The 16610-nt window shown below is 44.2% G+C and overlaps 1 long non-coding RNA gene across 11 annotated transcripts in view; it reads left to right on the top strand.

Moving 5' to 3' along the window:
• Window positions 1-16610, top strand: part of LOC309533908 — a 54892-nt gene that overhangs the window by 30867 nt on the left and 7415 nt on the right. For 4 of the 11 annotated variants that reach the window (XR_014220506.1, XR_014220507.1, XR_014220511.1 and 1 more), the window contains 2 exons: window positions 29-2396; window positions 4464-5129. This is a non-coding gene — a long non-coding RNA (uncharacterized lncRNA). Of the gene's footprint in view, window positions 1-28; window positions 2397-4463; window positions 5130-7966; window positions 8286-16610 lie in introns of those variants that run through there. The other 7 variants (XR_014220502.1, XR_014220505.1, XR_014220508.1 and 4 more) reach the window with 7 other exon arrangements.

Here is a 16610-nt window from a genome sequence, read left to right as displayed (position 1 = left end):
CACTCAACAATCTTTGTTTCCTTTCCAGATCTTGATGCACTTCAACATCAGGAATGCTGCATGAGCACTGAAGGACTTGGCCAAGGTGTGCCTTGGGGTGGAGGAGTTATAGCTAGACTTCTCACTGTGGACAGTCATGAGGGAAACAGGTGGCCAAGGATGGGCAGTCCAAGATTAGTTCAGCCTATGCCAGGCTAACAGGTTGTTCACCCTGAAGAGCCACACCGGAGTCAGCGGCATTACAGAACCAGGGCATGGAGGCTGTGAGCTGCCCAGATGACAAGACCCCACACCCAGCCTCACAGACATGGTCTAAAGGAAAGCAGAGTGATACGTTTGACACCATCTTGGCTGCCAGAGTTGCCAAAAGGATGCAAATAAGGTGCATCCAACCATCTTAGGGACTCTCACTCTGTAGGACTACTTAAATACAAAGCTTCTGGAGTTTTCTATTGGCGGGGTCTTTAACCCTTTGTAAACACAATGTTATCTTTATAGGAGCAGCATGGACATGATACTGCAAGAAATGAAGTTGGCTGTCGTTTCCTTGACAAACGATGCAAGAAAATGAATAAACAACACTGATGCATCTTGGTTCAATCCAGTGTTGACAGCCGACATGCATAACCAGTTGCAATGACATGCACAGTGTCAAGTTATTGTTGCTGAGTTTCTAGGGCAGTTCACAGTTCCAAGAGGACATCCTGCCCTTCTTTATTTGGTTGCTGAACAAGACGAAGGATGACAATTCTGGAAACTCAAAGCGAAGATTTTCGCAGGGAACTGCTGTTTCCTTAATGGTCTGGGTAATTATTATTCAACCTTCTCTCTCAAGGTATCTGGAGAGATCAGAGCTGCTGATGCCAGAGGCAGCTAAGGATAATACTTCTCAGCGCTGGCCCTTCCGCAAGGATATGTCTATGGAAATAATCCACCTTCCCTTCAGTGGGATTGTTTGCCATTAAATATACATGCAAGGCCTTGCCTCCTCCTTGATTAGACAAGGCAATTTAACATTATGTTTTTCATTGCAGAGACGCAAGCATCAGCATCTCATCTGGCCCCGCAGTGCGATCAAACAACTGATGTAAAAATAAAAAATAAAAATCAAGGACCTTGTCCAGGTATTTGAGCCGTACCTCTCTTCTGTAGAGTTTTCATTTGCTCTTTGAAAAGAGCACCCTGACATCTCTCTCGTTTGAAAAGCCACATGAAATATTCCCTCTTTCTCCCCCACCCCCTCCCCACACATTCTGCTTACATTGGATCAGCAAGAGTTGCAAGCACAGAGTGCCACACCAGCATTTGCAAGGATTTGCTGCAGGCTTCTCATCCGTTTCCAGTGACTTAAGCATTTCTTCACTTCTAGGGTGGTGAGCCCATCGTTTTTAAAATGGCAGATCTCAGGAAGTTAGCCGGAAACCAGAACAATGCTGATTGCTAGAATCATCGCTAAATGAACATAGAGGAAAGCAGGATGAAACCCACAAGGTCAGCGAGGTTTAGGGGTACAGTGGTATCTTGGGTTAAGAACTTAATTCATTCTGGAGGTCTGTTCTTAACCTGAAACTGTTCTTAACCTGAAACACCACTTTAGCTAATGGGGCCTCTTGCTGCTGCTGCTGCGCCGCCGCTCCACAATTTCTGTTCTCATCCTGATGCAAAGTTATTAACCCGAGGTACTATTTCTGGGTTAGCGGAGTCTGTAACCTGAAGCATCTGTAACCTGAAGCATATGTAACCCGAGGTACCACTGTATATGCCAAAAGCAAAGTATAGGCCGAAGACAGTGAAATTTTCAAACTGCAAAGGACAACTGAGCAAGATGCCCTTTGGCATCACCACCCCCAATTCTTGGCATCACTGTCACCCTTCCAGCGTTGCTCCACTGGAGCAGCCGTACATATGAAAGGGATCTAGGGGGTCTTTGTAGACCACCAGCTTAACACGGGTCAACAGTGTGCTGCAGTAGCAAAAAAAGAAGAAGAAGCTAGTGCTATTCTTGGCTGCATCAACAGAAGTATAGTGTCCCTACCAAGGGAAGTAATAGTACCATTCTATTCTGTCTTGGTCAGACCATACCTAGAATACTGTGTCCAGTTTGGGGCACCACAATTTAAGAAGGATATTGACAAGTTGGAACATGTGAAGAGGAGGGCAACCAAGATGATCAAGCGAACCAAGCCTTAAAAGGAATGGTTGAGGGAGATGTATGCTTAGCCTGGAAAAGAGGAGATGAGGAGGAGATATAATAGCCAGCAGGACCTGTTGAATTGCTTTTGGCTTTCATCTCCATGACATACTGGCTTCTGAAATTTATCTGCTGTCACCTTTTTTAAGTTTTAAAGTTTTAATCATATAAAAAAAGGTGTTATGAGCATTATTTTAATGGAAAGGTAAGTTATAAATATTTTTTATCATCTAACATTTGATAACTGGATTTTGAAAGTTTCATTTTATGAGCAGCAGCACAACTGCCTTGGAATCAGAAAGTTTCAGTTTTACCATAGCTATGTTCAGGGTCTCCAACAATGAGCTGCAAAATCTGAATTAAAAAAACAGTGAGAGAGAGAGAGAGAGAGAGAGAGAGAGAGAGAGAGAGAGAGAGAGAGAGAACATGTTGTAGCTGGTGTTAGCTAATGGGGAACTAGACCCTTGATATGCAGTGATAAATGCCATTGTGGTTCTGAAAACTATCTGTCAGACTTGAGCTCCTTCCCTTAAGAAAAGCATTTATGCTCCTTAGGTTTCAGCAAGTGCCCTCTGCTGTTTTAGATTGGTGCTATCAGCATGTTACTCTTTATTCGGCAGTAGTGCATCTGTGGCAAGGGTGTCATAGCAGAGGATACCCTTCAAAGTGATCTCATCCTAAGCTCCAAAGGTGCTTGGTGCAAATTTCTGCCTCAATGAATGCAAGGGATCCAAGCCACATTCTGCAAAGTGGAGAGACATGCTGCTCTTCGCATGCAAATTGGATTGGATTGGATGGGAACTTCTGGGCTGGCAGAAGAATTTTTTTTTTAAGGCCAGCATTGCCAAGAAGTGCATTTGTAGGGGAGCAGCTGGGTAAGCATTGTGGTAGTACACAGTGAAGGGGGGGAATGTTGCTTCAGTGATAGAGGTTATGCTTTACATACAGGTTCAAACTACAGCATGTCTGGCTTAAAAGATCAGGTAGCATATGATGGGAAAGGTATCTTTCTGAGACCCCTGGAGAAATGCTACCAACGATCCTATGCTAATCTGCTAATCTGGCATGAGGCTGCTTCCTGTAATCCTATGACAGGAGTGGGGAACCTTTGTCACTGAACTACAACTTCCAAGGACGATGGGTGCTGTGGTTCAGCAATCTCTGGAGACCAAAGGTCCTATGGAGTACCTGGCCCCTGAAGACACTGGTGGTGGGAGAGGACAAATTAATTTAAACTTGCTAGTGTTGGGTGCAGAAAGTTGGGTGTTTCATCACTCGTCGTGATGAAAAGGCTGCTAGCCAGCCGTGGCCCGTCTCAGCCACAAAGTTGACATAGTACAACCAACAAGAAAAGAATCTCAGCTATAAAAAGTTGTGGAAAGCATTTGGGGAAATGCAATATATTCCTCCACCAGTATTGCTCCCCTGTGAAAAGACACCTAGATCCTGCATGATTAGCCACTGCATCTATTGATTGATTTCTGTACACTGAGCATGTGGAAATACACATTTTGCCAACTGCGGCCTCGCTTACAGGAGTCATGTGGCCCTAGCAAGGGTGGGCGGAGATCCGTGGGGGCATTGCCCAATGGGAAACCACCACCCAAAGCGGCAGTCCTATTCAGGCATTTATACATAAGAGTAAAAGCAACATGGAACCAAGGAAAGGAGCCATGCTGAGTAGTCCATTCACTGAGTAGATCCCTGCCCCCCGTGTCTGCATGTATAGCAGAAATGTCTGCATGAAGGACACATATATTGAAATGCCCTCTTCCTACAGACACTTGCCCTGTACGCATAGAGAGCAGAAGGCATTCCTCGTTTGGGAGGCGGGGCTACTTGGCAGAGCCCGTAACGTGTTGTTTCACTCATAAACCCAATACCTGAATAGGACTAGTGCAATATTAGACATATGTACTCAGAAGCAAGCCCTTCTGACTTCAGCAGGCCTTACTCCCAAGCATGCTTATGCAGGATTTCAGCCTAAGAGTGGCTTCATATGGCCTTAGGATGGTTAAGAAAAGTGGGTATTTTGCATCCTGAACGCGATCAAAACCATATTATAAACGAGACAGGGATATGTATAGGCTACGGTAAATTATACAGGGGTAAATTATACAGGGGCATGGGGAAATGTTAATTTTTTAAAAAACAACAGCACACATGTAAAATGAGCTTGTCATTTCCTGCAGGGAACGAGGGTGGAGGGGACCAGACAAAAATAAGTGAAGTTTGATCTGTTTTGCTGTACTGTTTCATCTGAAAAACACAGACTGAAATCTTGCTGACAGATTCAGGGCACACCTTCCAGCAGTTAAAAGTGGTGAGTACTCCACAATGATGCTTCCCATTTTCTTCCATGCAGTTAACGACTTGCATGACCTCTCTGTCTACACCTCCTGAAAAAGGATTCCAGGACACCTTGCAAACCAAACCAACGTGCCCTTTTCCCAGTCCCACCTCTGCTGAGCGGCACGGCAACTCAAACTTTCCTCAATCTCTTTTTTATTGCCTCTTAATTTGTTTCCCAGCCTCTAATCCTGCTTTACCTGTTTTCCCTCTGTTAAAAAAATAAAATAATGCTACCCTGCCTGCGACACAGCAACAACTATTTGCTTTGCCTTTTTCACTCTTTCAATCCTGCAAATAAGTGAGACGGAAACCTTCATTAAAATGCAAGTGTACACCTGATAATGACTCCAGTCGCCAGCTAATTTAACCCTGTAACCTTAGAAGAGCAGGTGGAAGCAATCTGGACAATGACAAAGATGGTGGCTTATAGGTTATACCCAGTGCTATTTTTCTGGAAGAAAAGGTGCCGGAACTCGCCATGCAAGCCTCTCTTGTTCTCTTGTAATGGCAATGGTGCCCACCTGAGAGATGCTGGAACTGAGTTCCGACTGGAAAAAGAATCCCTGGTTATACCTCCCTATCCTACAGTAGTACATGTGAAAAGGATCTAGGAGTCTTGGTTGACCACAAACTTGACATGAGCCAACAGTGTGACGCGGCAGCTAAAAAAGCCAATGCAACTCTGGGCTGCATTAATAGGAGTATAGCATCTAGATCAAGGGAAGTAATAGTGCCACTGTATTCTGCTCTGGTCAGACCACACCTGGAGTACTGTGTCCAGTTCTGGGCACCACAGTTCAAGAAGGACACTGACAAACTGGAACGTGTCCAGAGGAGGGCAACCAAAATGGTCAAAGGCCTGGAAATGATGCCTTATGAGGAACGGCTAAGGGAGCTGGGCATGTTTAGCCTGGAGAAGAGGAGGTTAAGGGGTGGTATGATAGCCATGTTCAAATATATAAAAGGATGTCACATAGAGGAGGGAGAAAGGTTGTTTTCTGCTGCTCCAGAGAAGCGGACACGGAGCAATGGATCCAAACTACAAGAAAGAAGATTCCACCTAAACATTAGGAAGAACTTCCTGACAGTAAGAGCTGTTCGACAGTGGAATTTGCTGCCAAGGAGTGTGGTGGAGTCTCCTACTTTGGAGGTCTTTAAGCAGAGGCTTGACAACCATATGTCAGGAGTGCTCTGATGGTGTTTCCTGCTTGGCAGGGGGTTGGACTCGACGGCCCTTGTGGTCTCTTCCAACTGTTCATGTGCTTCGAGAAATGTGTTCGCTAAATCATTGCCTATCAAAGCAAGTGTGGTGCAGTGGTTAGCAGAGGAAGCAAATGGGGCCCTGGCCCACCAACCTCAGCCTGTGCTCATCAAGCCCCCACCTGCCTGCCTTCTTCCTTACAAACACTTGGAGATGTGTGTGGCTGCCCTTACTGCTGGTCTTCCTGCCTTCCGCCAGTCCTAATGGGCATCAGCCACCACTGGAGCTTAGAACAAGAATGAAGAATCTCCAGGCTTCTCCATCCAGCCCTTGGTATTCTCCCTGGGCAATATCCACTCTTCCTTGGCCCTGGTCTGAACCCTCCTCAAGTGCTGGAATTGTCCTTTTGCTCTTTTTACTGCCTGGATAGTTCAGGTGGTTAGAGCATGGTGCTGATAGCACCAAGGTTGCAGGTTCGATCCCCTCATGGAACAGCTGTATATCTCTGCATCACAGGCGGTTGGACTAGATGATCAACTCTTTGCGTAACAACAAAAATCCTTGCCTATAATGCTAGTGGTTGGAAATATGACAGGGAATCTTGCTGTCGGCCAGCTAAATCTGTGGAAAGAGCCCAACACTTTCCACTCTCATTCCCTTTACAAAGACCTAAACTTGGGGGGGTTGATATTCTACAAAGCAGATGAGGAGTCAAATCATATGAGGAAATCTTGAGGCACTGGGTATGTCTGTCCTATGGAACAGATGATTAAAGGGGGATATATGTTGACCATTTTCAGAGACTTAATAAGGTAACAGTAGAGGAGGGGAAATAATTGTTCTCTCTGTACAGCAATAATTTTTTTAAAAGCGTTTTAACTGACTGAAAAGTTAACACAGGGATCCACTTCTGTGTTCTGGGAGTGTTGGAAATAACAGGCTTTATGCTTAAAGAGGCCCACCCAGACTGGAAAGTTTAATGTCTTGGACACATTGCATTCATCCAGCCAAACTGTTCAGTACTTCATGGAATGGATCTGCCAGAGGGCTGATTTAGACACTTACCCAGTCCAATAATATTCTCAACATTGTGGACGGATACAGTTGTGGCATCAGCACTTGAGATCCTTGGGCAGAATCAGATCCACTACCCTGACAGGGCCCACAGCCAATGCCTTCCCTAGCTTTTTTAGTGCCAGGCAGCTGGCTCCAGCCACCATTTTGATTTCCACAACCAGCACTGAACCACTGATATATTGTTATTGTTTAGTCGTTTAGTCGTGCCCGACTCTTTGTGACCCCATGGACCAGAGCATGCCAGGCACTCCTGTCCTCCACTGCCTCCCGCAGTTTGGTCAAACTCATGCTGGTAGCTTCGAGAACACTGTCCAACCATCTCGTCCTCCTTTGTTCTCTCATAAGGGCAATGGTGCCCACCTGAGAGGTGCCGGCACTGGGTTCCAGTGAGTTCTGGCTGGGGGAAAGTCCTGACAGCACTCCCCAGGAGGCAGCACTTGATTTGCTGCTAATGGCAGCCATCTTCTGCTGCCACTATAGCACTTTTTAGCAATGTTTGGGTACCTCATATTTCACCAAGAAAAGCCACTGTGCATAACATAGCATAACATAACATAACATAACATAACACAACACAACATGCTGGGACAGCTCAATCAGTAGAGCACGAGACTCTTAATCTCAAGGTTGTATTGGACTAAATGACCCTTGTGGTCCCTTCCCATTCTACAGTTTTATTATTCTATAACATATGGCACAGGCCCGGTTGACATGATGCTTTCCCCTCAGACAGTTGTTCAGACAGTACTGATACTATCTGAAAGAATATCCATCTATACATAGCATCTGAAAGACTATCCATCTATACATTGTGACCAATACTCCAAACAATGTCTCTCTTACAAACAAGAGGCCACTTTTATGCAACCTCCATGTGGAGCAGAGGCAGGATGCACCTTCACTATACAATGAGAATCATTGGGCTGGGTGAGTAGGTAAACAAGCCCATGGATACTATAAAATGGGGGAAGGAGGTCAAACGTTGTTCAGTGTAAGGGCCACATCCCCTTCTGGCCAACCTTCCAGGAGTGATCTCCTAGTGATGGGCAGGGCCACAGGCAAAACTGGCCAGAGCCATGTATGTAAATTTTACCTTTATACCATAGGCTAGTTCCTTCGCACACCCCTCTTTATCTTTCATCCAGGCAAGCAAGAGGCATTTTCAGAGGACATTCCAGCCAGGCGAAACCAACACATCAAGATGCAAAGCAGAGCTGGTAAGCTGCGGCATGGCCTGGGAAGAGCAGGGTGTGACTGGGGAGGGGATTTGGCCTGGGGAAGAGTCTCAAGGGCCAGAGAGAAAGACCTGGGGGGCCTGTGTCTCAAGTAGGGATGGGAGACTGGCAATTTCGGTATCTCTCTTGACTGGAGACATTGCATTCAGAGAAGAGCAGATTTTGAAGGAAAGCCGTGTTTCATTTCTTAGCATGAAATTTGGAAATTGCAATTGGGTAAAAGGTAAAGGGCCCCAACCATTAGGTCCAGTCACAACTCTGGGGTTGCGGCGTTCATCTTGCTTCATTGGCCGAGGGAGCCGGTGTACAGCTTCCGGGTCATGTGGCCAGCATGACTAAGCCGCTTCTGGCGAACCAGAGCAGCGCACGGAAACGCTGTTTACCTTCCTACCGGAGCGGTACCTATTTATCTACTTGCACTTTGACGTGCTTTTGAACTGCTAGGTTGGCAGGAGCAGGGACCGAGCAATGGGAGCTCACCCCATCACGGGGATTTGAACCGCCGACCTTCTGATCTGCAAGTCCTAGGCTCTGCGGTTTAACCTACAGCACCCTTGCAATTGGGTAGATTTGCCTTTAAATGCAAGCTGAGCTGAATTTATCCCCCATGCCTAGTCCCATCTCCCTTAAGTACCTAGCAATGCCCCTGCGTTTGGGTTATATTAAATGGCCATCTGCAGCTAGGTTTTTGCATATAGCCTGTCACCTAATGGGCTGTTAAGTCTGAATTACTGTTTTTGATTGCACAAGGCTACTCCAAGCTACTGGAATATGTGCCTAGGTAGAAGCAGAGGATGTTGTTTTTGCAGTATGACACTGGGAGAGAGTAATGAAAATAACCTTTGAGTTGAGAGTTGACTGGGAAGGTCACTAGGAGGTTTCTGGCTGGCAAGAATTGGCCTTTGTGTGTGCAAGTGCTTTTCAGGGACTGGTGCTGACTTGTACTAGAACTACCTATGCACATTTGCTTCTTATCCACTCATGAGGCACGTTTGTAAAATCTATAGACATTTTTAAAGCCCCACAAATCTCTGTTCACATGGGAACTGACCTTTTAAAAGGCGACTCCGGAAATAAAATAAATAATGAGATGGCAAAACTTCTATGTAAGATAACAATATCTTTTGCTTCAGAGTGAATGACAATGAGTTTGGGCTAACTAACCCAGCAGCATATCAAATCCTCAGGACAGAGACTGTGTCTTCTTGTATTGAGTCTTCTGCGCCAAATGAAAATAGAATGTATCATTTGTTAGATAAGCTCTAACGGTGCCTAATAACAGAAAACAATGAGATCAGATTTGCAAATCTGACTTAGGCTGTGTATCACTTTTAACCACTAATCACTCACAGGATGAAATATTATTATAATTATTATAATTATAATTATAATTATAATTATTATTATTATTATTATTATTATTATTATTATTATTATTATTATTTGTAAAGGTAAAGAACCCCTAGATGGTTAAGTCCAGTCAAAAGCTCATCTCACTTCAGGCCGAGGGAGCTGGTGTTTGTTCACAGACAGCTTTCCGGGTCATGTGGCCAGTGGGACTAAACCGCTTCTGGCACAACGGGACACCAGGACAGAAGCCAGACTTAACTGTCTGGGGGTCCTTTTACTGTTACTGTGACTGGCAGCCGAGGTTTCAGGAAGAGGTCCTTCCTACTTACTGGGCAACCCCACATTCTAGTATTATGGCATTTCAGGCTTCGTCCTAAAACCAGGGAGGGACGGAGCTCCTACAATGAAACACTCCCATATCTTACCTGCATTGTCCAAGGTAAGCAGAACAGCTCAGGTGGCTGCAAGCTGAAACCGCTGCTGTGGGAAGAGAATTCACCAGCTCTGCCTGCACCAGGTTCCTCTCCCTCCCTGAAACTTTCCTTACCAAACGCATTGAACTTACATACCCAAGGGGACCCACAGCAGCGTAGCTAGCTGCTTGGGTGCCCGGGGCGGCATGTGTGCCCTACTCCTGGGGGTAAGCCGGGGCAAGAGCTGCTTGGTTTTAAGCAATGAACACCATCAGAGCTGACCTTTCTTCAGCCTTAGAAAAAAAGCCCACAAAGGTTACTTGCCTGCAGAGCAAACAAACAAAATTACTAGCTGCTAAGAGGGGAGTATCAATCAAATCTTTATAACGGTTCAGCATAAATAGGGTGAGGTACAATCATTTAAAATCTATAAAACATTTTGGAAATCTAATGTTATTAAAACAGAAGGTATATGTAAAAGACTATAAGAAACTAAAAGAAGCTAAAATAATCTAAAAGAAGGGTTAGGAGCATTAAACGAATAAGGAAGAGCATAAAAGGTTAGTATATAAAAGGTTATGACTATCAATTTACAAAGAAATTTACAAAGCACTCTGATATGAGTATTCATTAAATCTAGTTTGTGGTGCAGGTCATCAACCGATGAATTTTGAAGGCTGCTATGCAGAACCTGTCAACATTGTATGTTGTAGCATGTTTGATATGACTGTACCTCCCTGCTACTTTTATATACCTCAGGTTACAGACGCTTCAAGTTGTGCAATTTCAAGTTGCGCACCGCACTGAACCCAGAAGTACCGGAACAGAAGCGCCAAATCACGACCCACGCATGCACAGACGTGATGCTGCGGGGTTGCAGACACTGCAGGTTGAGAACAAGCTTCCCGCATGGATCACATTCACAACCCGAGCGTCCACTGTATAGAATTGTCCTGTGCGTCCTGGGTACTTATGGAGTAGTGGGGAGATGAGGCTAATACGGATGTCTCTATAATATAGGCGCTGGAGAAGCACATGCTCTGTATTTTCTATTTGAAGAGGGGAGTAACTTCTGTTTTCCAGGGAAGCCCATAGAGATGAGGAAACCTGCTACTTTACAGGCAGGATACAAATGCAGGCTAGTAGACCCTGAGAAGGCTAGTTAAAAAAAACACACCACAGCCTTTGACCAAACAGTTGGGTATAGTTACTGAGTTAGGATGCCTCCTGAGTTTTCCCAGCACTAATGGACTACCTCTCCCCATATGAACTGACCCAGACCCTGTGATCATCCTCTAAGGCCACTCTTCATGTGCCCACTGCACAGGAGGCCCAGAGGGTGGCAACACGAGAATGGGCCTTTTCTGCAGTGGCTCCCCCTTTGTGGAATGTTCTTCCTAGGGAGGCTTGGCAGAAGTCCTTGTTACATATCTTTAGGCAACAGACAAAAAACTTCTTTAGCCAGGCCTTTGGCTGACTGGACATTCTATGGCTTTTGTGGGTGATGAGTTATTGGTGTGTTTTGTACTTGTTTTATTATATATTTTGTGTTCTCATGTGGTGTCTTTATGTTGCGAATTGCTCTGTGATCATCAGGTGAAGTATACAGTTTCAATAAATACAAATTTGTATACAATTTTTTAAAATAACAATGAATAAATAAAATAATAATAATTCTGAAGATTTGCCTAGCTGAGCCCTTAATTATAGGAAGATTGTATAGTTACTTATCTCCTTGGCTCGGGGGTCACATAACTCCATACTGCCTGTTATGTACTAAGCTTGGATCCTAGAACAATAGGCAGGTAGGATCCTAGAATGCAACAACTGATTGGCTTGCAGGAGAAGACCAATCAGGCTCCAGGAGGGAAGCAGAATCAGCCAATCAGACGGGACTCATTGTGTAAATAATGTAAAGGAAACCTGAGGTTTGGGGAAAAATTTAATCACTGTTTTACAAGCTGCAATAAAGAGCATGAAATCACTGCAGGACTCCGAGTATATTTCACTCCCCAACAATTCTCTGATTAAATTAGGGACATCCTAAAAAAAAGTGGGACGTTCCAGGATCAAATCAGAAACTGGGACAGCTTCTGTACATAAATCTGGGACTGTCCCTGGAAAATAGGGACACTTGGGGAGTCTGCTTCTTTGCTGGCCATTTGTACAATAACAAAAAAACAAAAAAAAACCCAACTATTCTGCAGTTAAAGCTACGTGTAGTATGGTCCTGGGAGACCTGCCCCCACCAAAGCAAAGGGGCACAAAAGCAAACTTACCAGCTTTCTGCTCATCTTCCTTTTCAAGATGTTGCTTGAGATCGACTCAGCTTTCCAGCACAGCACGTACCTTTCATAATCAAAACACCCAGAAAGCTCTCCTTTGGATAGAAAAAGAACAAAGGAGGAACCTGCCCACCAGCGGAGGCATTTGGGGTGTGTGTCTTTCTTAACCTTTTTTATGGACTCCTGCACTGCTCAGGAGCCAGCTTTACCCGGGCTGACATCTCTCTCCATAGAAACATGAGTGGGAATGGCAGCTAGCAGGAGACCAGTTAGATCTCTTGCTTACTTCAGATGTGGCTGTCAGGAGAAAGATGAAAGTGCCATTTATGGCCCCAAACACCACCCCTGGATAATGAGCAAGCAGAAGCTACAACACAAAAGTTTCTCCATTTTTTGTCTAAGGAGGAGGAGGAGGAGGAATGGACGCTTTAAGGAGAGGCTAAGCATCATTTGTATTCCCGTTCTAAAAGATAACTGAATGGTGGCGACGTCACGGGAAAGAACATCTCCAATTCAGCATCCGCCCAACACAACATGCGACAGAATGGCCAACCTTCAGAATAAATTATTTGTTTTTAAGGCTGTGCATGTCACTTGGCACTAACATCTAACCGGCAGCTAAGAAGTGTCTTAAGAAATAAGAAGGGACAGCAGAGGAAACAGAAGCTCAAAGACAGGCAAAGAGGGGAAGAGAGACAGGCAAGGCATGTCGACAGCAAAGTTTTGATTCTATCAAATTTATTAGATGACAGGATAGAAGCTTGCCTACATGAGACTAGTCATCAAAAGCATACCTTGGCCCTATACGACATTACTGCTAATTATATTTGAAAGGATTCTTTAAAAGGCAATGTTTTTAATTGTTAGTATAGAATCCTTATATTAATCCCCACAACAGCCCTATGAACTAAATAATGAATATCCACATTTGGCTGTTAAGATTTTGGTGTAAAAATGAAGTAACATTGTCAGTTTTCAGAAGCTTCTTCTTAAGAACCAGCAGTGAATTTTTTTAAAAGGGTAATTGGAGATTTGACCTGTTATTTTGACAAGCAACATATTTCCTACATCTAATTATTATTAGCAATAATTGTTGTTTCAGTTTAGTTTAGTCTTTTAAAAAAATAAATCCAGAGAGGCAGTTAATGTCTTGACTGATCCCTCTTCTTGGTTATTTTTGCTCAGTGCAAAGAGTCACTTGTTATTTCAGTAGGAGATAATATGAAAATTGAGAGCAGCGTACCCTCACAGAAATGGTTCAGAAATCACCCTTATGCTTAGGATGAAGCTGTAACAATGTGAAATGTAGTTATTTATAGAAGGCTTCTTATACAAAGTCAGACCGTTGGTCCATCTAAAGCAGTTTTGTCTGGACCACTGGATGTGGTCCTCAAGGGATGTGGTCCTCAAGCAAACCTTCCAGGAGAGGGTAAGGGGTGAACCTGGGACCTCCTGCATGGGCTCAAACCCTGAGCTTTGGTGCTTCATAAATACATCAGACCCCTTAGGAATACAGTAAAGTCTCAAGGTAAGAGAGATTTAAATGGAGAATGCAATATAAAAAAAATTAAAATGCTAATAATAGTTTGATGTACCATTACCACCCCACCCCAACCTCCCCCTCTTCCCCCCTCTTTTATTCCCAACCTAATACTGTATGCAACACTAATGTCTTACAACAAATGAAACTGATCTGTAGAAAACACAACTTGGAAAAAGAGACAGTGCACCTATTTTTGTAAACTAAGAAATCTTTAATATTTTTAACAACAACAACAATAGTTTGGTGTGGGAAGTACGGTATGTTGCTTGTTAAAAAACAGGTCAAATGTCCAATTATTTTTATTTTAAATTTCCCTGCTTTTTCTCCAGAAGAAAAGACTTCAGGAAACTGACAGCATTACTTCATTTTTACACCAAAATGTTAGCAGTCAAGTCTGAATATTTGTGATTTACTTCATGGCGCTGTTATGATTAACACAAGGATTTTATTTTTTAAAAAATACAGATCTTATCAACCTGAATTCCCAGACCCTTTGTATTAAAGCTACATTTTCAAAGATCCCTTATACTGAACAATTTTTATTGATTATTTCTGCACACACCACAATCTCCAAGCAGAAAGATTTCAGGGGTGCCAGTGCGTGCCTCAGGTTTGGCTTCCTTGGAATGGAGGTTGCTGGAGACAGTGTGGTCTTTGATATAAGACATAGAGAGAGGCAAAGCATAACATGGAAAGACTCATAGCATCAGCACTCCCCCATTAGGTGTTTGGATTCGGCACAGAGAGTAAACCAAGCCTTTCTCAGTCCTAGCTCAAAATATGAGACTGCCCCAGGTATTTTGTTACCTTGCACAATTGGTTCTGGTTTTCGTAGCAAGGAAGGGGAGAAAGAGCTATACATTTTACTGAGGCCACATGGATAACCTCTTGACATACACGCCACCAGCTTTTGAGATTTCAGCTGGGGATCTTTCAAGCCTATTTTTTCCAGCCAATAAGGGATAGAGGCTTGCTGTTATTCAAATGAGACTTTCTGAAGGCTGGATTCTGGAGTCCATTCTGCACTCCTTGTAGAAAGGCTTTGTATTTTCCATAGCACAATGCAATACACTTTGTGTGCTCCAAGAACGTGACACTCCCGGAAGCGACATATCTTGTAGGTAGATCATGGATCCCAGCCGTGCAGTTTTCTGGGCATGGGAGCTGGGAGGCACAATCCCACAGAAAAGCCTTTGCAGACAAGGAAAGATGCTTTGGGTCAGGAGGGGTCAGGAGGTGGGGCTTGTGTTGTGATCATGTGGGGAGACGTGACAAAATGTTAATGGGATCCGAAAAGATAAGGTATCTGTGAACAAGACTATTATTGGCCTTACAGGGTTTGGTTTTGTCTTTAACTGCTCCCCCAGGAACCACTTTCCTATTAGTCAGAGACAGAACAGTAGCTGTTCCTCTGACATATGTCAGCTCTGAGGTTGAACAGGAGAGCAACGATGCGGCTACTGGCATGTGTACCAACAGAGGCATTATTCTAACCACATTTTATATCCAGAATGAGCTGACAATCACCACACAGCAGATATTTTACACCCTAGTCTAGGTGCTATCCTACAGAGGGGGCGTGTAAGAAACAGGGATAGTTTGTCCTTCGAAATGTTATTGTCATTCATTCCCATGAATAGATGGTACCTACCACATTGCTCCCCTCAAGAAATGCTACTGGTCTCTTCTTGTCTGTAGACACAGGGGCAGATGGGCCTAGGCTTAAATATTTAACTTCACCAGCTTTTCCCATTCATGGCTCAGTGGGAATGGTGAGCTTCTGACAGACGGGCTTACCAGTTAGCCATTCTGGTCTGGTCAGTCTGGTCACTCGGGCCAGTTACCAGTATGGGAGCATAGGAGTCAATTCCCAGGGGCCAAGGAGTCTTTGCCCCTCTCAATAAAACATTTAACTGTGTTATGTGATTCATTATGCTGGGAGGGCCTTACCTGCCCCCCCCCCATATTTTATTCAAGTTGGCACCCCTGTAAGTAAACCTCAGAACTCACTTGACAAAGAGGGTTTTTTGTTGTTGTTGTTCATCCCAGCCTGAGATCCGAGGAGGAGGAGGAGGAGGAGGAAGAGGAAGAAGAAGAAGAAGAGGAGGAGGAGGAGGAGGAGGAGGAGGAGGAGGCAGCAGCAGCAGCAGCTTGGCCAAGGTGGGATTTCTGTTCCACAGAGTACTCCACCAAATTATGCCAACTGCAGAAATCATGACCTAGGAAATATTTATACCCTTGTGAACTCATGAGCCAGGGATGGTGGAAACTACTTCAGAAACATATGGAGGGCACCACACTCACTACCATTGGTGTAAACCATTCCTCTTGAAGGCTCAAATCATAGAATGATCTCTTGCTCTTTGACTCTTGGCATTTCCCTTCTGGTCATGTTACCTATACATTTCTTAGCAATAGCTGTTGCAGTGTTGTCATCGACCTTGTGGTGACGGACACGTGTTAGGCAGCACCTGTTAAGATGCATATAACATTCCTGCTTACTTTACAAATTTGATGTATGAAAAAAATTACTGGTACAACGTCTGAAGAACAGAACAAACCATCACGTTTTACTGTCTCCAGAGCAGATATTCTGGCGTAATTTCTTATTCATACCACAACTATAAAGCTGACTCAGCTATATAGCTCCTGGCTACGCATATTGTGATATCGCTCATTTGTGTCATTTCCAGGGATGCTCCCTTTCTCCTTTTAACCACCATGACAGTCCCATTTCTTTTTAAAAGCTTCTAACATATTCTTGCACACCACCACAATTTCAGAGTGGTGCAAGATTCCAGGGGTTCCAGGCACTTAACCAGGGTTTGGTTTCCTCGGAATGAAACTGTGGTGTCTTTGTGATGTATGTTATACTTACACATATCTACAACCTGAGCCTATGATGGAGGGGCTCACAGCATAAGGACTTGCTTCTCCCATGCAGTGGCGTAGCGTGGGTTGTC

The sequence above is a fragment of the Podarcis vaucheri genome (assembly GCF_965113315.1).
Source record: "Podarcis vaucheri genome assembly, chromosome: 6".
Classification (NCBI taxonomy): domain Eukaryota; kingdom Metazoa; phylum Chordata; class Lepidosauria; order Squamata; family Lacertidae; genus Podarcis; species Podarcis vaucheri.
The sequence above is the reverse complement of the archived record's forward strand: the minus strand, read 5'-3'. Positions and strand labels throughout refer to the sequence as shown.